The sequence below is a fragment of the Leuresthes tenuis genome, unplaced genomic scaffold (genome assembly GCF_036924035.1).
Source record: "Leuresthes tenuis unplaced genomic scaffold, fLeuTen1.0.hap1 SCAF_18, whole genome shotgun sequence".
NCBI classification, from domain to species: domain Eukaryota; kingdom Metazoa; phylum Chordata; class Actinopteri; order Atheriniformes; family Atherinopsidae; genus Leuresthes; species Leuresthes tenuis.
In genome coordinates this window covers 29,495,326-29,508,751 of record NW_027325372.1, presented here as the reverse complement: position 1 = coordinate 29,508,751, position 13,426 = coordinate 29,495,326, and the positions used below count along the sequence as shown (strand labels likewise).

The 13,426-nt window shown below is 43.2% G+C and overlaps 3 non-coding genes across 3 annotated transcripts; all 3 read left to right on the top strand.

Annotated features, from left to right (window-relative positions):
- Positions 1-200: 200 nt before the first annotated feature.
- Positions 201-391, top strand: LOC140275924 (U2 spliceosomal RNA). The gene has a single exon (XR_011908625.1). It is a non-coding gene; the product is annotated as a U2 spliceosomal RNA (small nuclear RNA).
- A 411-nt stretch (positions 392-802) lies between these two features.
- On the top strand, positions 803-916 carry LOC140275829 (U5 spliceosomal RNA). The gene has a single exon (XR_011908541.1). It is a non-coding gene; the product is annotated as a U5 spliceosomal RNA (small nuclear RNA).
- A 275-nt stretch (positions 917-1,191) lies between these two features.
- Positions 1,192-1,379, top strand: LOC140275989 (U2 spliceosomal RNA). The gene has a single exon (XR_011908683.1). It is a non-coding gene; the product is annotated as a U2 spliceosomal RNA (small nuclear RNA).
- The last annotated feature ends 12,047 nt before the right edge of the window (positions 1,380-13,426 follow it).

Here is a 13,426-nt window from a genome sequence, read left to right as displayed (position 1 = left end):
GCTGGAGTGCAAAGTTGTTGCTTGAATGGTGCTCGCTGGAGCGTGTGGTGGTGTAAAGTTATACCATTTAAAAGGGCTGAAGAGTGCTCAGTGCAGCGGGTGGGCGGAGGTGCAAAGTGACACTATGGCCATAAAAAGAACACCGCTACAAGTGCGCATTGTGCCAGGAAGGGCCCTCGGACGTGAACCAGTGGACAGTTATCACTTCTCGGCCTTTTGGCTAAGATCAAGTGTAGTATCTGTTCTTATCAGTTTAATGTCTGATATGTCCTCTTTGCGAGGACTACATATTAAATGGATTTTTATCAATAGGAGTTGAAAAAGGAGCTTGCTCCGTTCACTCCAAGCATCGACCCGGTACTGCAGTGCCGCTAGGAATGGTGCGCTCTCCTCTGTTCTTGTGAAAAAGCAAACAGCGGTGCAGGATGGAAGTTTCAGGGAGCCTAAGATGAAACTTTCTTTTAATCTGCTGAGAAAAGAGAGTGAATGCGAAGCAGACTTTAACGCGGCTCTGGGAGCGAGCCGAGTGCGGGCTAACCGGGAGAATTGCTTGAAAGAAACGCGACACCGAATGAGCAGTCAGAACAAAGCCTCAATACGGTGTTCCTGTGTTGTTTGTGGCTGCCTTGTCTTTTGCACAGAGTAAAAGACAAGGCAGCCATCGAATAGGGCCCGATTGTTCCTACTTGGTCAGCCGAGGAGCAAGGGGGGGGAGCAAGCGTCTCAACCAAGCAAAGCTCACCATGGGGAAGGTGGCTATGCCAACTAGCCTGATGCCCTGCTCCCGCAGTGATGGATAATCGTACACTGGTTTCTCTTCATAATGTACAAGTCTTTCGCCTTTTACTAAAGACTTCCGTGGAGAGCAGCACTAATGAATTGTTTCTATTTTTGGCAGGCTTTACCTTTGCGGGTGAAGCCCTTTCTGTCTGTGCAAAAGAAATCTTCTTACTGTGCAGAGTGACTTCTCTGAGTAGAGTCGCCTTACTTGTTGCGACTGTGCCGATGTTGCTTGAATGGTGCTCGCTGGAGCGTGCGGTAGTGTAAAGTTATACCATTTAAAAGGGTTGAAGAGTGCTCAGTGCAGCGGGTGGGCGGAGGTGCAAAGTGACACTATGGCCATAAAAAGAACACCGCTACAAGTGCGCATTGTGCCAGGAAGGGCCCTCGGACGTGAACCAGTGGACAGATATCGCTTCTCGGCCTTTTGGCTAAGATCAAGTGTAGTATCTGTACTTATCAGTTTAATATGTGATATGTCTATGCGAGGACTACATATTAAATGGATTTTTATCAATAGGAGTTGAAAAAGGAGCTTGCTCCGTTCACTCCAAGCATCGACCCGGTACTGCAGTGCCGCTGGGAACGGTGCGCTCTCCTCTGCTCTTGTGAAAAAGCAAACAGCGGTGCAGGATGGAAGTTTCTTTTAATCTGCTGAGAAAAGAGAGTGAATGCGAAGCAGACTTTAACACGGCTCTGGGAGCGAGCCGAGTGCGGGCTAACCAGGAGAATTGCTTGAAAGAAACGCGACACCGAATGAGCGGTCAGAACAAAGCCTCAATACGGTGTTCCTGTGGTGTTTTTATAAAATGCGGTGTAAAAAAAGGTGTGAATGCCCCATAGAAAACTAAAAGGTGGAGCGGAAGTGTTCGGCTGCAAGAAGGTGTGAATGTCCGACTATATTTGGTGAAAAGCAGGTGAAGCAAGGTCTGAATGCCCAACCTTACATCATCAAAAGCGAGATCAGAGGTTTTTGGCTGCAAGAAGGCCATAGTTTGCCAAAAGCGGGTAAGGTGCGAATGATCGGCTAAATATCAACAAAAGTGGGGGCGGAGGTCTTCGGATGCAAGTGGGTGTGAATATCCCACCATACAAGTATGGTGGAGAGGAAGCTGTGAATGGCCGACCATAGTTTGCAAAAAGCGGGTGAGAAAAGGTGCGAATGTCCAACCATACATGATCAAAACAGGGAGCGGAGGTGTTTGGCTGCGACAAGGTGTGAATGTCCGACCATAATTGCTGAAGAATGTGTTAGAAAAGGTAAGAATGCTGGACCATACATCATCAAAAGCGGTAGAGGTGTTGTTCGGCTGCAAAAAGGTGTGACTGTTCGACTAAAGTTTGTAAAAAGTGGGTAAGACAAGGTGCGAATGCCTGACAATGTATGATCAAAAGCGGGAGCGGAGGTGTTCAGCTGCAAGAAGGTCTACATGTCCATCAATAATTGCTAGAAAACATGAAAGAAAATTTTCGAAAATCAAACCGCACATGATCATAAGTGGGATAGGAGGTGTTCAGCTGCAAGGTGTGAATGTCCACCCATAATTCCTGAAAAATGGGCAAAAAAAAGGTGTGAATGCCCAACCATACATCATCAAAAGCAGGAGTGGAAGTGTTCGGCTACAAGAAGGTGTGAACGTCCAACCAAAATATGTAAAAAGAAGTTAAGAAAAGGTTCGAATATCCAACCAAACATAATCAAAAGCGGGAGCAGAGCTGTTCGACTGCAAGTAGGTGTGAATGTCAGATCATAATTTGCAAAAAGCTGATGAGAAAGGGTGAGAATGCCCGACTATACATCATCAAATGCGGGAGCGGAGTTGTTCGGCTGTGAGTAGGTGTGAATCTCCGACCATAATTGCTGAAAAATGTGTTAGAAAAGGTAAAAATGCCGGTCCATACATCATCAAAAGCGAGAGAGGTTGTGTTCGGCTGCAAGTAGGTGTGAATGTCCAGCCATAATTACTCACAAACGGGTAAGAAAAGGTAGTATTGCCAGACCATATATGATCAAAACAGGGAGCGGAGGTGGTTCAGCTGCAAGAAGGTTTGAATGTCCAACTAAAGTTCAAATATATTAACAAAAGCGGGAGGAGAGGTCTTCGGATGAAAGTGGTTGAAAATTTCCAACCATAATGTATAAAATGCGGTGAAAAAAAAGGTGTGATAGAACACTAAAAGGTGGAGCGGAAGTGTTCGGCTGCAAGAAGGTGTGAATGTCCGACTATATTTGGTGAAAAGCAGGTGAAGCAAGGTCTGAATGCCCAACCTTACATCATCAAAAGCAAGATCAGAGTTGTTTGGCTGCAAGAAGGCCATAGTTTGCCAAAAGCGGGTAAGCTGCGAATGACCGACTAAATATCAACAAAAGTGGGGGCGGAGGTCTTCGGATGCAAGTGGGTGTGAATATCCCACCATACAAGTATGGTGGAGAGGAAGCTGTGAATAGCCGACCATAGTTTGGAAAAAGCGGGTAAGAAAAGGTTTGAATGCCCGAACATACACCATCAAAAGAGGGAGCGGAGGTGTTCCGCTGTACGAAGGTGTGAATGTCCGACCATACTTGGTAAAAAGCGGGTAAGAAAAGGTTAAAATACCCGACTGTACACAATCAATAGCGGGAGCGGATGTGTTCGGCTACAAGAAGGTGTGACAGTCCGACCATGGTTTGTAAAAAGCGGGTAAGAAAAGGTGCGAATGTCCGACAATGTATGATCAAAAGAGAGAGCGGAGGTTTTCGGATACACGAAGGTTTGAATGTCCTACCATAGTTTGTAAATAGCGGGTAAGAAAAGGTTCGAATGCCCGACTATACACCATAAAAAGCTGGAGCGGAGGTGTTCCGCTGTAAGACGGTGTGAATGTCCGACCATAGTTGGTAAAAAGCGGGAAAGAAAAGGTTAAAATAGCCGACTGTACACAATCAATAGCGGGAGCGGAGTTGTTCGGCTACAAGAAGGTGTGAAAGTCCGACCATGGTTTGTAAAAAGCAGTTAAGAAAAGGTTCGAATATCCAACCAAACATAATCAAAAGCGGGAGCAGAGCTGTTCGACTGCAAGTAGGTGTGAATGTCCAGCCATAATTACTCACAAACGGGGGAAGAAAAGGTAGTATTGCCAGACCATACATGATCAAAACAGGGAGCGGAGATTCAGCTGCAAGGTGTGAATGTCTGACTATAGTTTGTAAAAAGCGGGTAAGACAAGGTGCGAATGCCCAACAATGTATGATCAAAAGAGAGAGCGGAGGTGTTCGGCTGCAATGTCTGAATGTCCAACCATAATTTGTAAAAACCGGGTAAGAAAAGGCTCGAAAGCCCGACTATACATCATCAAAAGGGGGAGCGGAGGTGTTCAGCTGCAAGAAGGTGTGAATGTTCGACTAAAGTTTGTAAAAAGCTGGTAAGACAAGGAGCGATGTCCAGACATTGTATGATCAAAAGCGGGAGCGGAGGTGTCCAGCTGTGAGTAGGTGTGAATGTCCGACCATAATTGCTGAAAAATGTGTTAGAAAAGGTAAGAATACTGGACCATACATCATCAAAAGCGGGAGAGGTGGTGTTCGGCTGCAAGAAGGTGTGAAAGTCCGACAATGGTTTGTAAAAAGCGGGTAAAAAAAGGTTCGAATGCCCGAATATACATCATCAAAAGCGGAAGCGGAGGTGTTCGGATGCAAGAAGGTGTGAACGTCCGACCAAAGTTTGTAAAAAGCAGTGAAAAGCGAGAAAAAGCATTTCGTGAGTTCTGCATGATTTGGGATTTTGCTTATAAAATGCATTACTTCACTCAAACTATGTTAAAACTGATTTGTCCTTCATATTTACCATGTCTAGAAATATTTAAACAAAAAAACAACGTTGTACTTTGCAGTAAAAGAAAGAGCAAATCTAAAGTTTCAGGAATCCGAGTATAAGCCTGCTTTCCTGAGTTCTGCACGATTTCGGATTTTGCTATAAAATGAATTGCTTTGCTCAAACCAAGTTAAAACTGCTTTGTCCTTCCATATTCATCAATGTCTAGATCGACTTCAACAAAGAAAAACATTGGACTTTGCAGTAGAAGACGTTGAAATCCATCTACACATTGATAAATATGAAGGACAAAGCAGTTCCCACTTGCCCATAAGAAAATAAGCTTATTCTCGGATTCCTGATCCTTCAGTGTTGCTCTTTCTTCTACTGCAAAATACAATGTTGTTCTTTGTTGAAGTCGATCTAGACATTGATAAATATGAAGGAAAAAGCAGTTTTAACTTGGTTTGAGTGAATGAATTCATTTTATACATAAAATCCGAAATCGTGCAGAACTCATGAAAATAAGCTTATTCTCGGATTCCTAAAACTTTTGATTTGATTCTTTTATTGCAAAGTTCAACGTTGTTTTTTTGTTTAAATCTATCGAGACATTGATAAATATGAAGGTAAAAGCCGTTTTAACATAGTTTGAGTGAAGGAATTAATTTTATAGATAAAATCCCAAATCATACAGAACTCCTCAAAAGGGAGGTATGGCTTAATCACAAGTGTGGCTCTTTCTCATTCAGGGTAATATGAGGAAGTTTATGCTTGAAATATATGTAGAAATGGGTACATATGAAGGACAAAGCAGTGTTAACTTAGTTTGCGTGAAGAAATTCATATTATACATAAAATCCGAAATCGTGCAGAACTCATGAAAATAAGCTTATTCTCGGATTCCTAAAACTTTTGATTTGCACTTTCTTTTACTGCAAAGTACAACGTTGTTTTTTGTTGAAATCTATCTAGACATTGATAAATACCAGCCGAAACTCTGCTGCCGCTTTTGATAATTTATGGTTGGGCATTCTTACCTTTTCTTACCCGCTTTTTACAAATTATGATCTTACATTCACACCTACTTGCAGTCGAACACCTTCTCATCCACTTATGATCATGTGCGGTTGGGCTTTCGCACCTTTTCTTACCCATTTTTCAGTAATTACTGGTGGACATTCAGACCTTCTTGCAGCCGAAAACCTCCGCTCCTCTTTTGATCATACATTGTTGGGCATTCACACCTTGTCTTACCCGCTTTTTACAAACTTTAGTCGGACATTCAAAACTTCTTGCAGCTGAACCACCTCCGCTCCCTGTTTTGATCATATATGGTCTGGCAATAGTACCTTTTCTTACCCGTTTGTGAGTAATTATGGCTGGACATTCACACCTTCTTGCAGCCGAACACCACCTCTCCCGCTTTTGATGATATATGGTCCGGCATTCTTACCTTTTCTAACACATTTTTCAGCAATTATGGTCGGACATTCACACCTACTCACAGACGAACACCTCCGCTCCCACATTTGATAGTGTATAGTCGGGCATTCTCACCCTTTCTCATCAGCTTTTTGCAAATTATGATCTGATATTCACACCTACTTGCAGTCGAACAGCTCTGCTCCCGCTTTTGATTATGTTTGGTTGGATATTCGAACATTTTCTTAAAGCTTTTTACAAACTTTGGTCAGACGTTCACACCGTCTTGCAACCGAACACCTCCGCTTCCGCTTTTGATGGTGTATAGTCGGGCATTCGAGCCTTTTCTTACCCACCTATTACTTACTATGGTTGGACATTCAAACCTTCTTGTAGCGGAACACATCCGCTCCTGCTTTTGATGATGTATGACTTGGCATTCGCACCTTTTCTTACCCATTTTTCAGGAATTATTGGTCGGACATTCAGACCTTCTTGCACCTGAACACCTCTGCTCCCGCTTTTGATGGTGTATAGTCGGGCTTTCGAGCCTTTTCTTCCCCGATTTTTACAAATTATGGTTGGACATTCAGACCTTGCAGCCGAAAACCTCCGCTCCCTCTTTTGATCATGTGTGGTCTGGAAATACTACCTTTTCTTCCCCCGTTTGTGAGTAATTATGGCTGGACATTCACACCTACTTGCAGCCGAAAAACCACCTCTCCCGCTTTTGATGATGTATTGTCCGGCATTCTAGTCTTTTCTATCACATTTTTCAGCAATTATGATCTGACATTCACACCTACTTGCAGTCGAACAGCTCTGCTCCCGCTTTTGATTATGTTCGGTTGGATATTCAAACCTTTTCTTAACTGCTTTTTAAAAACTTTGGTCGGACGTTCACACCTTCTTGCAGCCGAACACCCCCGCTTCCGCTTTTGATGGTATATATTCGGGTATTCGAACCTTCTCTTACCCGCTTTTTAAAAACCATGGTTGGACTTTCATACCTTCTTGTAGCTGAACAACTCCACTCCTGCTTTTGATGATTTATGGTTGGACATTCGCATCTTTTCCTTTCCATTTTTCAGTAATTATGGGTGGATATTCACATCTTCTTGCAGCTGAACACCTCCTCTCCCGCTAATGATCATGTAAGGTTTGATATTCGAAAATTTTCTTTCATGTTTTAAAGCAATTATTAATGGACATTCACACCTACTTGCAGCCGAACACCACCTCTCCCGCTTTTGATGATGTATGGACCGGCATTCTTACCTTTTCTAACACATTTTTCAGCAATTATGGTTGGAGAATCACACCTACTCACAGCCGAACAACTCCGCTACCGCATTTGATGGTGTATAGTTGGGATTTCTCACCCTTTCTCATCAGCTTTTTGCAAATTATTCTCTGACATTCACACCTACTTGCAGTCGAACAGCTCTGCTCCCGCTTTTGATTATGTTTGGTTAGATATTCGAACCTTTTCTTAACTGCTTTTTTACAAACTTTGGTCGGACGTTCACACCTTCTTGCAGCCGAACACCTACGCTTCCGGTTTTGATAGTGTATATTCGGGCATACGAACCTTTTCTTACCCGCTTTTTACAAACCATGGTCGGACTTTCACACCTTCTCTTAGCTGAACAACTCCGCTCCCTCTTTTGATTGTGTACAGTCGTGTATTTTAACCTTTTCTTACCCGCTTTTTACCAACTATGATTGGACATTCACACCGTCTTACAGCGGAACACCTCCGCTCCCTCTTTTGATGGTGTATGTTCGGGCATTCGAACCTTTTCTTACCCGCTTTTTACAAACCAGGGTCGGACTTTCACACCTTTTAGTAGCCGAACAACTCCGCTCCCGCTATTGATTGTGTACAGTCGGGTATTTTAACCTTTTCTTACCCGCTTTTTACCAACTATGGTCGGACATTCACACCGTCTTACAGCGGAACACCTCCTCTCCCGCTTATGATCATGTACGGTTTGAAATTCGAAAATTTACTTTCTTGTTTTAAAGCAATTATTGATGGACATTCAAACCTTCTTTTTGATGGTGTATAGTCGGGCTTTCGAGCCTTTTCTTCCCGGTTTTTACAAACCATGGTCGGACTTTCACACCTTCTTGTAGCCGAACAACTCCGCTCCCGCTATTGATTGTGTACAGTCGGGTATTTTAACATTTTCTTACCCGCTTTTTACCAACTATGGTCGGACATTCACACCGTCTTACAGCGGAACACCTCTGCTCCCGCTTTTGATGGTGTATAGTCGGGCATTCGAACCTTTTCTTACCCGCTTTTTACAAACTATGGTGGGACATTCAAACCTTCTTGTATCCGAAAACCTCCGCTCTCTCTTTTGATCATACATTGTCGGACATTCGCACCTTTTCTTACCCACTTTTTACAAACCATGGTCGGACTTTCACACCTTCTTGTAGCCGAACACATCCGCTCCCGCTATTGATTGTGTACAGTCGGGTATTTTAACCTTTTCTTACCCGCTTTTTACCAACTATGGTCGGACATTCACACCTTCGTACAGCGGAACACCTCCGCTCCCTCTTTTGATGGTGTATGTTCAGGTATTCAAACCTTTTCTTTCCCGCTTTTTCCAAACTATGGTCGGCTATTCACAGCTTCCTCTCCACCATACTTGTATGGTTGGATATTCACACCCACTTGCATCCGAAGACCTCTGCCCCAAATTTTGTTGATATTTAGTCAGACATTCGCACCTTACCCGCTTTTGGCAAACTATGGCCTTCTTGCAGCCAAACACCTCTGATCTCGCTTTTGATGATGTAAGGTTGGGCATTCAGACCTTGCTTCACATGCTTTTCACCAAATATAGTCGGACATTCACACCTTCTTGCAGCCGAACACTTCCGCTCCACCTTTTAGTGTTCTATCACACCTTTTTTTCACCGCATTTTATACATTATGGTCAGAAATTTTCAACCACTCTCATCCGAAGACCTCTCCTCCCGCTTTCTTTAATATATTTGAACTTTAGTCGGACATTCAAACCTGCTTGCAGCTGAACCACCTCCGCTCCCTGTTTTGATCATATATGGTCTGGCAATACTACCTTTTCTTACCCGTTTGTGAGTAATTATGGCTGGACATTCACACCTACTTGCAGCCGAACACAACCTCTCTCGCTTTTGATGATGTATGGACCGGCATTCTTACCTTTTCTAACACATTTTTCAGCAATTATGGTCGGAGATTCACACCTACTCACAGCCGAACAACTCCGCTCCCGCATTTGATGGTGTATAGTCGGGCATTCTCACCCTTTCTCATCAGCTTTTTGCAAATTATGATCTGACATTCACACCTACTTGCAGTCGAAAAGCTCTGCTCCCGCTTTTGATTATGTTTGGTTGGATATACAAACCTTTTCTTAACTGCTTTTTACATATTTTGGTTGGACGTTCACACCTTCTTGTAGCCGAACACTTCCACTCCTGCTTTTGATGATGTATGGTTGGGCATTCACACCTTTTTTTTACCCATTTTTCAGGAATTATGGGTGGACATTCACACCTTGCAGCTGAACACCTCCTATCCCACTTATGATCATGTGCGGTTTGATTTTCGAAAAGTTTCTTTCATGTTTTCTAGCAATTATTGATGGACATGTAGACCTTCTTGCAGCTGAACACCTCCGCTCCCGCTTTTGATCATACATTGTCAGGCATTCTCACCTTGTCTTACCCACTTTTTACAAACTTTAGTCGAACAGTCACACCTACTTGCAGCCGAACACAACCTCTCTCGCTTTTGATGATGTATGGACCGGCATTCTTACCTTTTCTAACACATTTTTCAGCAATTATGGTCGGAGATTCACACCTACTCACAGCCGAACAACTCCGCTCCCGCATTTGATGGTGTATAGTCGGGCATTCTCACCCTTTCTCACCAGCTTTTTGCAAATTATGATCTGACATTCACACCTACTTGCAGTCGAACAGCTCTGCTCCCGCTTTTGATTATGTTTGGTTGGATATTCGAACCTTTTCTTAACTGCTTTTTACAAACTTTGGTTGGACGTTCACACCTTCTTGTAGCCGAACACATGCACTCCTGCTTTTGATGATGTATGGTTGGGCATTCGCACCTTTTTTTTTACCCATTTTTCAGGTATTATGGGTGGACATTCACAACTTCTTGCAGCTGAACACCTCCTCTCCCACTTATGATCATGTGTGGTTTTATTTTCGAAAATTTTCTTTCATGTTTTCTAGCAATTATTGATGGACTTTTAGACCTTGCAGCTGAACACCACCTCTCCCGATTTTGATGATGTATGGACCGGCATTTTTACCTTTTCTAACACATTTTTCAGCAATTATGGTTGGAGATTCACACCTACTCACAGCCGAATAACTCCGCTACCGGATTTGATGGTGTATAGTCGGGCATTCTCACCCTTTCTCATCAGCTTTTTGCAAATTATGATCTGACATTCACACCTACTTCCAGTCGAACAGCTCTGCTCCCGCTTTTGATTATGTTTGGTTAGATATTCAAACCTTTTCTTAACTGCTTTTTACAAACTTTGGTCGGACGTTCACAATATCTTGCAGCCGAACACCTCCGCTACCGCTTTTGATGGTGTATATTCGGGCATACGAACCTTTTCTTACCCGCTTTTTACAAACCAAGGTCGGACTTTCACACCTTCTCTTAGCTGAACAACTCCGCTCCCTCTTTTGATTGTGTACAGTCGGGTAATTTAACCTTTTCTTACCCGCTTTTTACCATCTATGGTCGGACATTCACACCGTCTTACAGCGGAACACCTCCGCTCCCTCTTTTGATGATGTATGGTTAGGCATTCGAACCTTTTCTTACCCATTTTTCAGTAATTATGGGTAGACATTCACACCTTCTTGCAGCTGAACACCTCCTCTCCCGCTTATGATCATGTGCAGTTTGATATTCGAAAATTTTCTTTCATGTTTTCTAGCAATTATTGATGGACATTCAGACCGTCTTGCAGCTGAACACCTCCGCTCCCATTTTTGATGGTGTATAGTCGGGCTTTCGAGCCTTTTCTTCCCCGGTTTTTACAAATTATGGTTGGACATTCAGACCTTCTTGCAGCCGAAAACCTCCACTCCCTCTTTTGATCATACATTGTCGGGCATTCGCACCTTTTCTTACCCGCTTTTTACAAACCATAGTTGGACTTTCACACCTTTTAGTAGCCGAACAACTCCGCTCCCGCTATTGATTGTGTACAGTCGGGTATTTTAACCTTTTCTTACCCGCTTTTTACCAACTATGGTTGGACATTCACACCTTCTTACAGCAGAACACCTCCGCTCCCTGTTTTGATTATGTATGGTTTGACATTCGCACCTTCTCTCACCCGCCTTTTACTATGGTCGGCCATTCACAGCTTCCTCTCCACCATACTTGTATGGTGGGATATTCACACCGACCTTTATCCGAAGACCTCCGCCCCCACTTTTGTTGATATTTAGTTGGACATTCGCACCTTACCCGCTTTTGGCAAACTATGGCCTTCTTGCAGCCAAATACCTCTGATCTCGCTTTTGATGATGTAAGGTTGGGCATTCAGACCTTGCTTCACCTGCTTTTCACCAAATATAGTCGGACATTCACACCCACTTGCATCCGAAGACCTCCGCCCCAAATTTTGTTGATATTTAGTCGGACATTCGCACCTTACCCGCTTTTGGCAAACTATGGCCTTCTTGCAGCCAAACACCTCTGATCTTGCTTTTGATGATGTAAGGTTGGGCATTCAGACCTTGCTTCACCTGCTTTTCACCAAATATAGTCGGACATTCACACCTTCTTGCAGCCGAACACTTCCGCTCCACCTTTTAGTGTTCTATCACACCTTTTTTTCACCGCATTTTATACATTATGGTTGGAAATTTTCAACCACTCTCATCCGAAGACCTCTCCTCCCGCTTTTGTTAATATATTTGAACTTTAGTCGGACATTCAAACCTTCTTGCAGCTGAACCACCTCCGCTCCCTGTTTTGATCATATATGGTCTGGCAATACTACCTTTTCTTACCCGTTTGTGAGTAATTATGGCTGGACATTCACACCTACTTGCAGCCGAACACAACCTCTCTCGCTTTTGATGATGTATGGACCGGCATTCTTACCTTTTCTAACACATTTTTCAGCAATTATGGTCGGAGATTCACACCTACTCACAGCCGAACAACTCCACTCCCGCATTTGATGGTGTATAGTCGGGCATTCTCACCCTTTCTCATCAGCTTTTTGCAAATTATGATCTGACATTCACACCTACTTGCAGTCGAACAGCTCTGCTCCCGCTTTTGATTATGTATGGTTGGATATTCGAACCTTTTCTTAACTGCTTTTTACAAACTTTGGTTGGACGTTCACACCTTCTTGTAGCCGAACACATGCACTCCTGCTTTTGATGATGTATGGTTGGGCATTCGCACCTTTTTTTTTACCCATTTTTCAGGTATTATGGGTGGACATTCACACCTTCTTGCAGCTGAACACCTCCTCTCCCACTTATGATCATGTGTGGTTTGATTTTCGAAAATTTTCTTTCATGTTTTCTAGCAATTATTGATGGACATTTAGACCTTCTTGCAGCTGAACACCTCCGCTCCCGCTTTTGATCATACATTGTCAGGCATTCTCACCTTGTCTTACCCACTTTTTACAAACTTTAGTCGAACAGTCACACCTACTTGCAGCCGAACACAACCTCTCTCGCTTTTGATGATGTATGGACCGGCATTCTTACCTTTTCTAACACATTTTTCAGCAATTATGGTCGGAGATTCACACCTACTCACAGCCGAACAACTCCGCTCCCGCATTTGATGGTGTATAGTCGGGCATTCTCACCCTTTCTCATCAGCTTTCTGCAAATTATGATCTGACATTCACACCTACTTGCAGTCGAACAGCTCTGCTCCCGCTTTTGATTATGTTTGGTTGGATATTCGAACCTTTTCTTAACTGCTTTTTACAAACTTTGGTTGGACGTTCACACCTTCTTGTAGCCGAACACATGCACTCCTGCTTTTGATGATGTATGGTTGGGCATTCGCACCTTTTTTTTTACCCATTTTTCAGGTATTATGGATGGACATTCACAACTTCTTGCAGCTGAACACCTCCTCTCCCACTTATGATCATGTGTGGTTTTATTTTCGAAAATTTTCTTTCATGTTTTCTAGCAATTGATGGACATTTAGACCTTCCTGCAGCTGAACACCACCTCTCCCGATTTTTATGATGTATGGACCGGAATTTTTACCTTTTCTAACACATTTTTCAGCAATTATGGTTGGAGATTCACACCTACTCACAGCCGAATAACTCCGCTACCGGATTTGATGGTGTATAGTCGGGCATTCTCACCCTTTCTCA